Source organism: Crocodylus porosus, unplaced genomic scaffold (genome assembly GCF_001723895.1).
Source record: "Crocodylus porosus isolate Cpor-Errol unplaced genomic scaffold, CroPor_comp1, whole genome shotgun sequence".
NCBI lineage: Eukaryota > Metazoa > Chordata > Crocodylia > Crocodylidae > Crocodylus > Crocodylus porosus.
The window spans coordinates 3194653-3208017 of NW_017728929.1; positions in this window are offsets into that span (position 1 = coordinate 3194653).

The window sequence follows — 13365 nt, forward strand, 5'->3', positions numbered from 1 at the left end:
CCATGAGCAGTCCAACCCTAAACATTGTCTGTTTTAAAGGAGTCATTTCATACAATGTCACACACTTCTATTATACTTTAAAGGCATTAGTGCAACATCAGTAAGTGTAACTTCATCTAAATAAATGCAGTGTCTTAAAGAATGCTGGTTATTACGTAGAGGTTTCCCAGCCAAGTAGCTACCTAATATGACTGTGTTTTCTTTGAGATCACAAGTCAAGGTTGCATGTTTGCAGACTGTCAGTTTCTAAAATGATAGTCAAACCTCCACAGACATGAGAGTTTTCTCACATTTGTTATATAACCACAAGCTAAAACAGCTACTTTTCTTAGCATCATGGCACTTACTCTGTAATTGATATCATATCACATATAGTAGTTTTCTCCATTTCCTTTCTTTATTTGAATGGTAGATATAATTGCAGTTTTGCAAGCCATGGTCTCATGTCTGTGCAATCATTTCTCTGCCAAGTAAATTGGTTATTGTTATTCACATCATATTATAGTCAGACCTAGATGATGTCAAAAGCAAGCACAGATCACAAAAGTGAATTATTTTTTTGAGGTGTATCATGAAAGCAGCAAATGCTAAGATGGCCCTTGAAGAGCAGACCTACAGTGTTAAAAATCCTTTTGTACTTGAACTGCAGTTCTATTCCACATACAAAAATTGCTGCAATAGTAACTCAGTTATCTGAGTTTGAAGAGAGATAGGGAAAGTAACATAACTTCACACTAAGATGGAGGTCTGCAGAGAGTAAGTGGTAGGTGAAAATACTAAATTTATTCAGTAGTTTTGCTGAAAATTTACAGCCAGTAAGAAAATCTAAGTGCAGAGCTTGGAAGCTAGTATTGTAAGTCTGATTGCAGAGCATTCAGGGCATCCAAAGAATCACCAGAAGCCATTCACCTTTGTAAAAACCAGTTCCGGCAATGTTGTCATAATATCTCACCAGTGCCAATGTGGCTTTATCTGCTTGTGATTCAGTGTCACGTGGGTTGAATGACTAGTGAGCAAGGACACATGGGTACAGAGTAAAGGAGATTGATTTTACTGCATAGTAAAAGTTGAGGGGAGCTATGTGCAGCCTTACACTACTGTTAGTCATGCTGCTCCAGGATAGTTAACTTCAGAAAGTGAGGAATGACATACACCCATATATGGGGTATGCATCTACAATCCCAGTTAACTTCATTGTACAGTTTCAGTTTGTTCAATGCAAACTGGCTCCTCTGCCAAGTAGTGTCCAAGTGCCAGCTTGGAACAGCTGCTTATGTGTCCTTTCCTTACTACAGAGTAAATTTATTATGGAGTAACGTCTCGGGTAGTTGACTCCATTACAGTTGCGTCATGCCCTTACCCTATCTCATACTCATGATGCTCTGTGGATAGCTTGTGCCCTCTAGGATATTTGCTCCTATCAAAATTCTGGCTGGGGCATGAAGTAGGTTACTCCCCTCAAGCCAGTTGCTGTTACCTTTACTCCCTCCACAGATACGTACCCCAGTCCTCAACACAGTCCCATTTTATGCCCCCTGTCTTGGCAGTAATATGGGGTAGAAATGAACCAGCTCCATGATTATTTGAACTTGGTATATCAAGTATGAATTAAGCCTGATAAATAGATTGTGTTCATTCGTGCACTGAGGTGAAGACTCTCTTTCAGCCTCATTGCAGGATCTGTTCACATTTTCAAAATAGATTTTTTTCAAGGAATTTTTTCCACCAAAACATGTATTTAGGTTTGTATAATTCTAGTATATGATTATGAATCCTTACCCTGGCAGGCTTACTGTTTCATAAAGAGATGGTGCCCATCCCAACACAGGTCAGGGGAACATGGGGAAAAAAATAGCTTAATACTCTACAGTTCATAGTTCCATTGTGGGATTCTTTGTTCTCTGTTAAAATGAGCATTGAAGACAACTTCCTGGTGCAAGTGTTGGATAAGCCAACTAGGGGCCATGTTCCTCTTGACCTGCTGCTCACAAGCAAGGAAGAATTGGTGGGGAATGTGGTGGTGGATGGCAACTTGGGCAGCAGTGACCATGAGATGATTTAGTTCAGGATCCTGAGGAAAGGAAAGAAGGAGAGCAGCAGAGTAAGGACCTTGGACTTCAGAAAAGCAGTCTTTGAATCTGTCAGGGAACTGTTGGGTAGGATCCCCTGAGAGGCCAGTTTGAGGGGGAAAGAAGTCCAGGAGAGCCGGTTATACTTTAAAGAAACTGTACTGAGAGCACAGGAATGAACCATCCTGATGCACAGGAAGACTAGCAAGTATGGCAAAAGACCAGCTTGGCTTAGCAGGGAACTCTACAGTGAGCTAAAAGACAAAAAGGAAGCTTACAAGAAATGGAAACTTGGGGCTCCGTACACATGCAGGGATGCTGCTCCGTTGCACTGTAATTATAGCACATCAGAGCAGGCTCGATCATTCAAATCTGCTAGTGCATGGTAATTACCAGCAGACTCCAGCATCACATGTATCAGCATCCCCATGCTGAAAAATGGCAGCAGGGCACTTTAAAGCTTGTTCGATGAGCTTTAGTTCAAAGTGCCCCACCGCCATTTTTCGCCATGGCGACACTGATGCACATGATGCTCCAGGCATTTTAATTAGCACAGCTCTTGGAGCTGCCCTAATTAAAGCGCCCTTGCCTCCGAGAGTAGGTTTATAAACGCCCTTGGAGAAACAGCTAGAGACACGTATAAGAGCGTTGCTCAGGCATGCAGAGATGAAATCAGGAAGGCCAAAGCACAATTGGAGCTGCAGCTAGCTGGGGACATGAAAGGTAACAAAAAGGATTTCTATGAGTATGTTAGCAACAAGAGGAGAATCAGGGAAAGTGTGGGTCCCTTACTGAATGGAGGAGGCAACATAGTGACAGATGAAGAAGAAAAGGCTGAAGCAATTAATGCCTTTTTCACCTCAGTCTTCACAGGCAAGGTCAGCTCCCAGACTGTTGCACCTGGCAGCACAGTTTGGGGAGGAGGTGAGCAGCCAGCAGTGGCAAGAGAACAGGTTAGGGACTAATTTAGAAAAGCTAGATGTGTTCAAGTCCATGGGCCCAGACTCAATGAACCCAAGAGTGCTGAGGGAGTTGGCTGATTTGATTGCAGAGCTGCTGGCCATTATCTTTGAAAACTCATGGCAATTAGGAGAAGTCTTGGATGATTGGAAGAGAGCAAATATAGTGCCTATCTCTAAGGGAAGAAGGGTTTTAAAAGCAGCCTTGAATTACCTGAAGGTGGTTCTGAAGAGGATGGAGCTAGGCTGTTATCAGTGGTGGCAGATGACAGAACAAGGAGCAATGATCCCAAGCTGCAGCAAGGGAAGTTACATAATAGGAAAAACTTGCTCACTAGGAGCATTTATAGTCAAACAATCTTTAGTCAAAGCACCCCCACTACCATTATTCAGCACAGAAACACTGATACACGTGACACTGGAGCCTGGAAGAGCACAGTAATTACCACACTCCAGCAGACTCAATTAATCGAGTCTGCTCCAGTTACAGCGTATCAGAGCAGCTTTGATGCACGTGTATAGGTACCCATAGGAGGGTAGTAAAGCACTGGGACAGGTTACCAAGAGATGTTGTGGAATCTCCATCCTTGGAGGTTTTTAAGATCTGGCTAGACACAGCCTTGGCTGGGATGATCTAGTTGGGGATGGTCCTGCTTTGAGCAGGGGGTTGGACTAGATGCCTTTCTGAGGTTTCTTCTAACCCTAATATGTTATTATTCTATGATTTTTATGTTTTATGATCCCCTTGAATAACAAAGCAAAATAATATTGAATGATGGAAAAGAATAGCAGTGTATGAAGGGTCATCACTGAAATGCACTGAATTCCTTGAATAATTTTTAATCAGCACTGTTTGGAAAAATTGGAATTTTCCCATGGAAAATGAAAACAAAGAAATCATGTTATTTCTTCCAGTTTGTACAGGAAAACTTGAATTTTGGTGTGGGGAGCAAGGTGGGAACCTAATACATTTCTGCTCCTGCTTTTGCAGCTATAAAGTGAAAATTCCAGTTTGGGCAGGCCTGTGTGATTCCTCAAGGAATTTTCCCTTGTGTGAGTGCCTCATCCCCATCCTTCTGTATTGAAAATCTTCAACCAGTTCAGGCTTTAGTATCAATGGCAGTACAGATGCACACATCTGAAAACTAGACCCTGACAAAAATCTGCACCTGCTTATTCTATAGGTATATCTGGCCCAGTAATTTTAACCACCTCACACTCACAGACAGGGGCTGATATACAATGTCTTCATTCTCTGGAATAGCCTCACTGTGTCTCATTAACTCTGTGGTTTTGTTCAAATCCTATTATCCATATTTCCTCTGCTGACATATGACTCCTGTCTCTTTAATAAAAATAACCCAACTTTGTTCTCTGAGTTTCCCGTTCTCCCCACACAGCACTAAAATACTGTACAATGCGCTACAACATCTGTAGATGATTCCATGTGTGAAAGAATATATTGATGTCTCTGCACAACAATAGATTAGGGTCACTTCTGAAGCATTTGGCAATACTTTGGGATGAAAGACAAAGCAGACTGTATTGTTCATGCCATAAGAATTTCCTTAATGAGAGTGGAATTTTAAAGCCTCCAGATAAAGCTGGCATATGAATTCAGTAGATTAGTGCTAATCTGTAGGTGGCAGTGCCAGAGTACATAAGGTAGATCCAGACACACAAGTCTGAGCCTTGGTCATGAGGAAAGCTGTCATGAGCTGACTCTCTCTGTAAGGAAGTACCTGGTCATTTGGGCTGGGGAGTCACTGGCAACCCTGTGCAATGCTACACCATTACTTTGTGTGCAAATGGCTTCAGAAACTCATGTGCCTTAACCCAGGGTTTGCCTAGGTTTGAATATACCTTTGACTCATGTTGCTTTACTCAAACTCAGAACTGGGCCTACAGACTTTTTTGCACAGTGTGCAGGCAGACTTCTACAGACTTGTGTCTTGCCCAAACACTATCTTGGCATGCTCCTGGGGCCTTACCTAGTTACAGAAACCCTGCCCAGCAAAACACTTAGGCATGTATATAAAGTTAAGCACATGAGCAGTGTAAGACGGCCATGTTCTTCCACTTTGGAACTGTGTCAGGTTATCCTGACCACAGTTTCTCTTTCCCACTCTTCTGCCATGTCTTGATGGAAGATGTGAGCTGGGGACGAAGAATGTTCTGACTTGCCAATCTGTCTGACCCCATCGTGGATCTTCTGCAGAGCTCCACCACTCCTACATCCTGCCTCTTTCCTCTGGGGTGGATGGTCCCTATTCTCCACGGGTGTTGTGTGAAGACCATTCTGGCCTCTCATTCTCCGGTCCTCAACTCGCAGTGTCTTGTTCTGTTTCTTCATCAGCTCAGTTGCTATATGACTACTCTTATCAAATCAAATAAGAATTATCTCCATGAAATCCTGTGCCATTCTTCCCTCCCCCGCTCCTCGCCCCCCTCCTCCCCCCCAGTGCGTCTTAGGCCCTCGGACTTAGGCCTTCTCAACTATCTTTTTCAGGGGCTAGATATGGCTTCACTCTTAATTTAAACCAAATCTTCAGGTGAGGGGTTCCCCCCCACACACTTTTTTTCTGATTTTCCCCCAGAGTTCCTCCTCAGTGCAGAGGGGTTTAAATCAAAGATAGTGCTTCTAAACCATAGCCCTCTCTTCCCCCTATTCCTTTATAACTCAGAATTTATGAATAACTCCTCTGGATCTCTTATTCTTTCTCTGGGCACACTCTGCCACAGGCAGCGTGTCTCTGCTTGCTTCTCCCCTCAACAGCAGGATGGGTATAACCTGCTTTTTTGCTGGCAAGCTCAGGTTTCTCCTCTGTCCTCCCTCTTCCAGCTGGCAGCTCACTTTCATTCTCTCCTCCCCTCCTTCCTCAGCTGGTTTACTCCAACTACTTCTCATGGGAATTCTTCCCCTGGGGTATCAGCTTGGGATTCTGCAAGGGAGAATCTCTCTGTCCATCCCATTGTCCATGGTTACTTATCTTCCTAGGAGAATGAGTGGGTCCCAGCTCACGGCTTGTCCTCGTCTCTGCAGCTTCCGAGAGTCTGGTATGCTAGTCCTCTTCTTTAGGAGTTTTCCATCCTCCAGCCGCCTTCTGCAAGATTTTCCTGCTGAGGACACTGAACACTGAGCTCTCCTCTGTAACCTTCCTTTAAACCACCTGCTTCTCACTGTGGGCCAATAAAGGCTGCTTGCCCAGAGCGTGTCTTCTTGTGCTCCTGGGATTGCCAGCAGCTACATTGTCCCAGACTTCAGAGCCATACCGCATGGCCGGGCCTGGGCAGGTCAGTTCCCAGCTAGTGAGGCCATTTCCGTGGGAGCATGGCAGAGACGGGGACCCTGTTCCTGCCACAAGCAGTCTCATGGAAGCCAATCGGACTCCTTGCACACTTAAAATTAGGCACACACTCTACTGTCATGGGGTCAGCCTTGTGACTGATACTGAGTAACTAGTGGTTCCACCTCCCTTGCTTTAAATGAGGAAGCAGCAAAGTTTTTGTTCCATTAAACTAGTGCCTGTCCCTGGAAGTGAGCTAGTGACACCTGGCACGAGTGAAATTAAATTGAAACCATGCCATACTGCTTACATAAGGAAAAAAAATCTCAGCCTTGCTGATCTAATGGGCATAGCTTCAACAACAATTAGTTCCACTGATAGCTTATCTGTACAGCTGCCATGAGGTATTGATCAGAACAAAAAGCTATTCAGAATAGTGACATCTGAAACAAGAGGTTTTAAAACAGTCAGAAATATAGCTATCGATTGATTTGTGGATTGTTTTGTCCTTTAGACGTACTCTTTTGCTTTCTTAACCTGTCAGGACTTTCCACACTCTGTGGACTTTGAGGATGGGCTTTAAAAAAAAGGTTAAAATAGAAAGCAGCAGCAGTAACGTTTCAATAGTATTGCAGAGGCAATTGGATGTTTCCTGGGGAAGGCAGCATGTTGTACACCTTAAGGTGCAATTGCCACCATACATGATAGAAGCCCATTTCTAAGGTTCAAAGGGATACTTAAGTTTGTTGGGTGAGGCACTGGTTGTAGATATATTGGTCTACAGGCAAGCTTTGGCATGCTCACCCTTCTTCAGGCCCACTCACCCTGAAGAAGGGCGAGTGTGCCCAAAAGCTTGCAAATAAAGAATTTTTTTGCAAATATCTAGTTGTTCTAATAAAAGATATCACCTCTACTCGGAGTTCTGATTCCTTCTGGGCAGGAGTGACTGGTGCCTCCTGAGTCTGGGGGTCATAATTTGTGGGCAGGCCCGGGAGCAGGCCAAAAGCCCCATATCCACTCCTATACTTCTGTGCCATGGCTTAATGCACCCCCCCAACACACTGCCGGCCCATGCCACAAAAAAACTGCCCCATCCTGAGCAGTGCCGAGTCAGGGCCAGTTTCGGGGGTGGGGAGGGTGGGGAGGCACATGCCCCCTGTATCCCTCCTACCAGTCACCTGTACTTTTGGGTGAGGTGCAGCATTTAGGATTTGCTGTAGTTACATACACATGTTCACATGTTTTTGCTGCCATTCCAAACTTTGCCTGGAAATAGAGCAAAGCCAGCCTGCTGTAGCATTTCAGTTATTTTGGTCCTAGGTGCAATGGAGGTCCATTGAAACAAAAAATAAAAACGGGGAAGGGGCATTTAACCAAATGAGAACTTCCATTTCAATTTCGTTTCTAGAAAGGGGCAAAAAAATCTTAGGCCAAGGGGTGGATTTTTTATTCTATTTTTCTCAGACTAATTCACCAGCCCCACATTATAGTGGGTGATATTCTTTCCTGTGCAGAGGGTCAGTTTGGGGTATTGTGCTGACTTTATTCATTAGACTGAACTGTACTCCAAAACATAGAAATGGTTTACTTCAATTTTTTTTCTAAGTAGATAAGGGGCAAGTATTCCCCAGCAAACAGTCTCACTTCTTTGACAACCAGTTGGTGCAGTGGTAAAGATGTATCAAAACAAAATTTGTGAGAACTTATGCTTCAGGCATTAAATTCATGCACAAAAAGTCCCTCTGTTGTTATGCATGGTCTGTTATGTATTTCACCCTCACGTTTCCATCTGCTGCTGCACACACTGATTTGCAAAAAGGACAAACATTGTGATGTTTGTACCTGCCAGGAGAAATACCTACAATGAACACTGGGAAGGCAGCCCCCCACCTAAAATTCAGCAGCATTAAAGTAAATAAGCTATGAGCATCCCTTTTTTAAATCATTATTGTGACAGTGTAGCCATCCCATTCCCTGGAGTGCATGAACAGTAGGGGCATCTTTACATGTGCTATGGAGGGTGTGAGATGGCTTTAATTTGAGCTGTAAGAGAGAGCAGCTCAAATTAAAGCTCCTGCTGTGTCATATGTATTCAGTGTCCTGTGCTTCAAAATGGTGGTGGGGCGCTTTAATTAAAGCTCCTTTGGAGCTTTAGTTAAAGCACCCCACCTGTATTGTGAAGCATGGAGGCACTGAATTCACATGACACAGAGGCTGCTGGACTGCTGGAGTGTGCTAATTAGCTGCTTCAGCAGACTCGATTAAATAAGCCTACTCTGATGCTGCAAATCCAGTGATCCAAATCTTAGGTACCTTGCAACTTATTACTGTTGTTGTTGATGATGATGATGATCATCCTATACTAATAGAAATGCCTAGAAGCTTCAGGCAAAATCAAGGCCCTGTGCACACAGATACACACATACCTAGCAATGCAGTCACCCTCCTGAAGAGCTTGCAATCTGAATAAGTGAGACAGAGGAAGGGTGTATTATCATCCTCTGTTTTTGCACTGATAAATGCACTCAGAATGCCAAAGCTTCGATCCAGAGCCATAATATCAATCTACCTCCTTAAGGAGCTATTTGGGAAGATACCATTCCATGAGAACTGTTAGGCATATCATGTACGCTGATTATGAGTGTATAGTAAGCACAGCCAACAACTATTGTTCAGGCTGCACAATGGTTTCCTTGCTCAGCTTTCCTAGGCTTGCTATGTGCCCAAAGAGTAGATTATTTTGTTTGTTTGTCTGAAGCAAAACTGTTTAGCCAGGCTTAGAGTACAAGGAAAATGTGAATGAATTAGGGTTGCCAACTCTGACTGAAGCTATTTCTGGAGATTTTTTTCCCCAACATGACGTAACGTATTGTTCAACCTGTTCACAATATCAATCTCCCAGATTGCTTTCAATACTCATGGAGAGATTGATGCCGATTCTGGTAGACTCCCAGCCAATCCAGGAGGGTTGGCAACTCTAGAATGAAGATACTTCCCCATTGCAAAAACAATACGTGTGAACTTCTTTACAACAGCTTTGCAGCTGAAAGTTTGAAATTTGGCAGGGAAATAGTTCATTAATAAAGATGCCTGTCTCCAAGAGTTCCAGTGAAAATTAGTTTTGATGAGTAACAGTAGTGCTTGGGACCCCAGTCATGGCTATTGGCTAGGGCACTATACGAGGGAGAAGAAAAAGATGGTTCCAGCCCCAAAGAATTTTGCTGCCTCATTTAACCCGCCACCTAAAAAAAAAAAAATGTAGTAACGATGTACGTGGGTGTTGAACAAAGGACTCCAATATTGTGTGATACAAAAGGAATCAGAGAAGTAACTGTATATTTTGCAAGGTTTCCAAAAAGAAGCTCTAATTGTGCTGTATTTAACCACAGTAGGATGTAGGAACCTTCCTATGGGCCTCATGAGGTGCGATCCAAATGGGTTGTATACCAAAGAGATCTTAACGTGGGATGGCATTGTCCACTGTTGTCCTGTCAAATAGGCTCATGTCATGGATTTGACACACTGCTGTCACATTTTCCCAGAAGCAGACCTTTAAAGACCTAAAATAGAGGGGCTTCTTTATGCTTTTTAAAGCTTTTCTCCTTAAACAATAAAAATCTAGGACAAATGTTTTACAGGGAAGAACAATTCCCATTTTATGGATGGGGAACTGAGGCCCAGAGAGTTTAAGTACCTTTGTCCAGGCCATCAAAGTGAGCCTGCAGGAGAGCCATACATTGCAGCTAGACCTCCCAGTACCTAGTTCAGATAACCATCTTTCCTCTTCTTTCTCTTACCAGTTCTCTCTGTTTCTTCACAATCTAGCTTCTTTTGTCACCATAGTCTTCAGTTTTGCTGCTCCTCTTTTTTCTGCAGTGGGCTTTCTGGAGAGCTTCACTGCATTGGCTTGCCCTTTTACCTCTAAATATCTATTCTTCCTTGCCAGTGTCTCCCAGTTAGTTTTCCATAGCTCTCATTGTTTTAGCTTTCTAAACACATTTTCTAACTAGGTAAAGTGCTTTGGGATTAGGGTGGCCATCATAGAGGACAATCCAGTTGTCCTCTGTCCTCTATTGATATGAAACCAGATGCCTTTATGTCCTGTTTTTCTAAAGGCATCAGGGTTTCAGATCAATAGAGGACAGAGTGGCAGAAAACCGGAATGTCCTCTATGATGGCCACCTATTTGGGATACAATTTGTATGAAAGGCACTGCAGAAAATTAAGTTGCATTGTATTTTGTTTTGTTCTATATAAGATAAACATAAGTGCTGTAACCAAACATTGCAATCCAGAAGGCATACATAGAGGAAATTCATATTGAATACTATTGCATGGCAAAAACATTGCTTGTGTTTGTTCACCATCTAGTGGCTCAAGTTTGGAAAGCAAAGGATTCCTGGCTCCCACATAGGCCTGAAATATGTACAAAAAAGCTGCTGCAGAAAGCTGCCTGCATACCAGTGACCAAAGCAGTTTCTTAAGTATTTTTCTTTTCTTGCAGTTATAGCGATGGGTGGGTGATCATTTGCAAACTGCTGACTTTTGTAAATTAGCAAGTGAAAAGCAAAACACCCAAAAAAAGCCAGTTCAGTTTTACAGAATGCCTTGCACCCTTTTTGACAAGTAAATTTATTTTTCATCACAGTAATGAATTGAAGACAATCTACCCATAGAAAGGAAATTACAGTAGTCACTTCTGTTGATAGCTCGTTTATTGAGAGTTGGGGAAAGTCCACTGCTTTGGTATGGAAATGACTGGTTGTGCTGATTAGTAGTATCCCACTGGAATCATTAAGAAACAGCAAATACCTGTTAGGCTCAGTTACAGTTCAGCTGAGATTGTGCACCCACCCCACACACACACTGCACAGGGTTCATCCAGGAGACAAAGAGTACATATTCTAATCCTGAGTAATATGTGTGTTTTTGAATCTAATAAAACTCCATCATATTTGACCATTCTATACCTTATTGTATCGATGCACTTGATTAGATTTTTAAGAAATGAAGAAATGTGCATCCTGTGGGTCCGATTCTAATCTATGATATCTCAGTCCCCAATTTCTTAATATCCCTGATTTCATAAGTTGCTCTAGCTTTACCACAGTGTAAAATAAACCAGAATCAGACTCTATGCTTTCAGCCTAGAGCACATAATTCAGAGACAAAAGTCCACCCAGCTCTAAACAATGTTGGCTCCATTATTTTTGCTCTGTTATCCTGCATAAATCAAAGTGCTACTTTGATAATTGCTCAGGAAAGTTTGTAGCAGCAGAAAAGTCAGGTACACCCTGTGGATTTTCTGGTAAAGTGAAACGTATTTGGTACACACTTGGTACATGTTTGAAAGCGAATGCCTGCCTGCTGAAACAAAAGACAGACTGAAAAGACCAGCAAATGTATCAAGACACGATCTTGCAGTTTAATAAGCATTTTATTGATAAGAATATTTTCACTATAAATTTAGAACTGCAGAAGGGTGAATGGGGACATATGGAAACAGCAGCAGGTAGGATACAGAGCATAAGAATAGAGCATAGAACACAAAGTATCTAGAAATGTAAGACATTTATGGTGTATGCTACTTTGATCTATACAGTATGTCTACCTCATTATTATTCATATCATGCTATATATTCAAAGTATGGAGGGGGAAGAGGACACTTGGCTTAAGAAATTCTATTGGGGAATTTTCTGTCTTGCTTCCTTGTTCAACTTTTTTAGCCAGCTCTATAAGCAAAGGCCCGACATGCAAAGAAAAATCAAAATAGTTTTGCTACCCAGCTCAGCACTGGTTACAGTAAGCTCCAAAACTACCAAAGGAAACATCATCTTCTTAAAAACCTCACTCTTTCTCTTCCCAAAAGTATGCAAACCCCCAGCCCACTGGCACATATGCCTCTACAATCAAGTCATCACCCTGACTTTTAGAGTGTTCTATTTAAATTAAAGCCAGTGGCCTAAAATTTGGAGAATAAATAGAAATGGGGAGGGGAGTAGTTTGCCACCTTATAAAGCATCTGCTGCTGGCCTTGAGGATGCTGGGCTGCCATTAGGGTGTTGTTATCCACAGCTGAAAAACATACAGCAGTAGCGGGTGAGCAAAGTGTTTCCCTGGCAGCATGACTGAACTCTTTGCTGCAATGTAGATGTGGCCTGAATGCTCACCTCTAAAACTCAGGCCTTTTTCTGATGCCTCAGACTAAGCATCCTAGAAGTCAAAAGTCACATTTAAAAATGTGGGTACATGACACTCGCAGATACTTCAGCTTAAGCTGAACCCACAATTGCCACCATAGAATCAATTCTCCCTTCCTTACATTAATAAGTATCTTACTCTGCAAAATCATTGTCATTGTAGCATCCGTGTGGCTCTCAGAGTTTGATATTGAAAAGGTATCAGGCTGCAGGTCAGAAACATACGGGCTTGACTGCTTTGGTGAATAGGAATCAGGGTCTCAGAGGACGTCACCATTCAGAAGAAAGTGTATTTTTAGAACCAAATTTTAAGCTAGTTTGTAAAAGTATACTCACATAACCCACGCCCAGCCACCCTTAGGCAGCCTCTTCCTTGATGTCATCATTTTTGCTTCCCTTTTGAACTGCAAGGGGAAAAAGCAAGTTTGCCCACCAGTGACATGACTTTACATGGCCTGAGCAGTACACCGCAGATGCTCAGGGTGGCTGGAGAAAACCAATTCTGCTAATCCACACACTGCACAGGAGATCAATTAAACCGTTGCTTTAATCATGAGGAATTAGATGCAAGACAGTACTATGGAGACATACTGCCCAGGCTTCTATATATTGCCTGTGATCAAGTTGAGGTGGTTGTCCACCAAAGCCTTCTGGATCTAAAGCAGAACATCTCTACTACAGCGTCTGGGCTTTCTGTCATGAACAGGAGGTTGTGTTATCCTGGCTCCCAGCAAAGAACTAAACTCTTCATCATACGTTCCAATATAGTTCACCTTGCATGTTTAACTATAATCAGCTGATAGGATCTTGTTAAAAGCAGTTTATTTTATAAAGAACCAGTGGAAACCT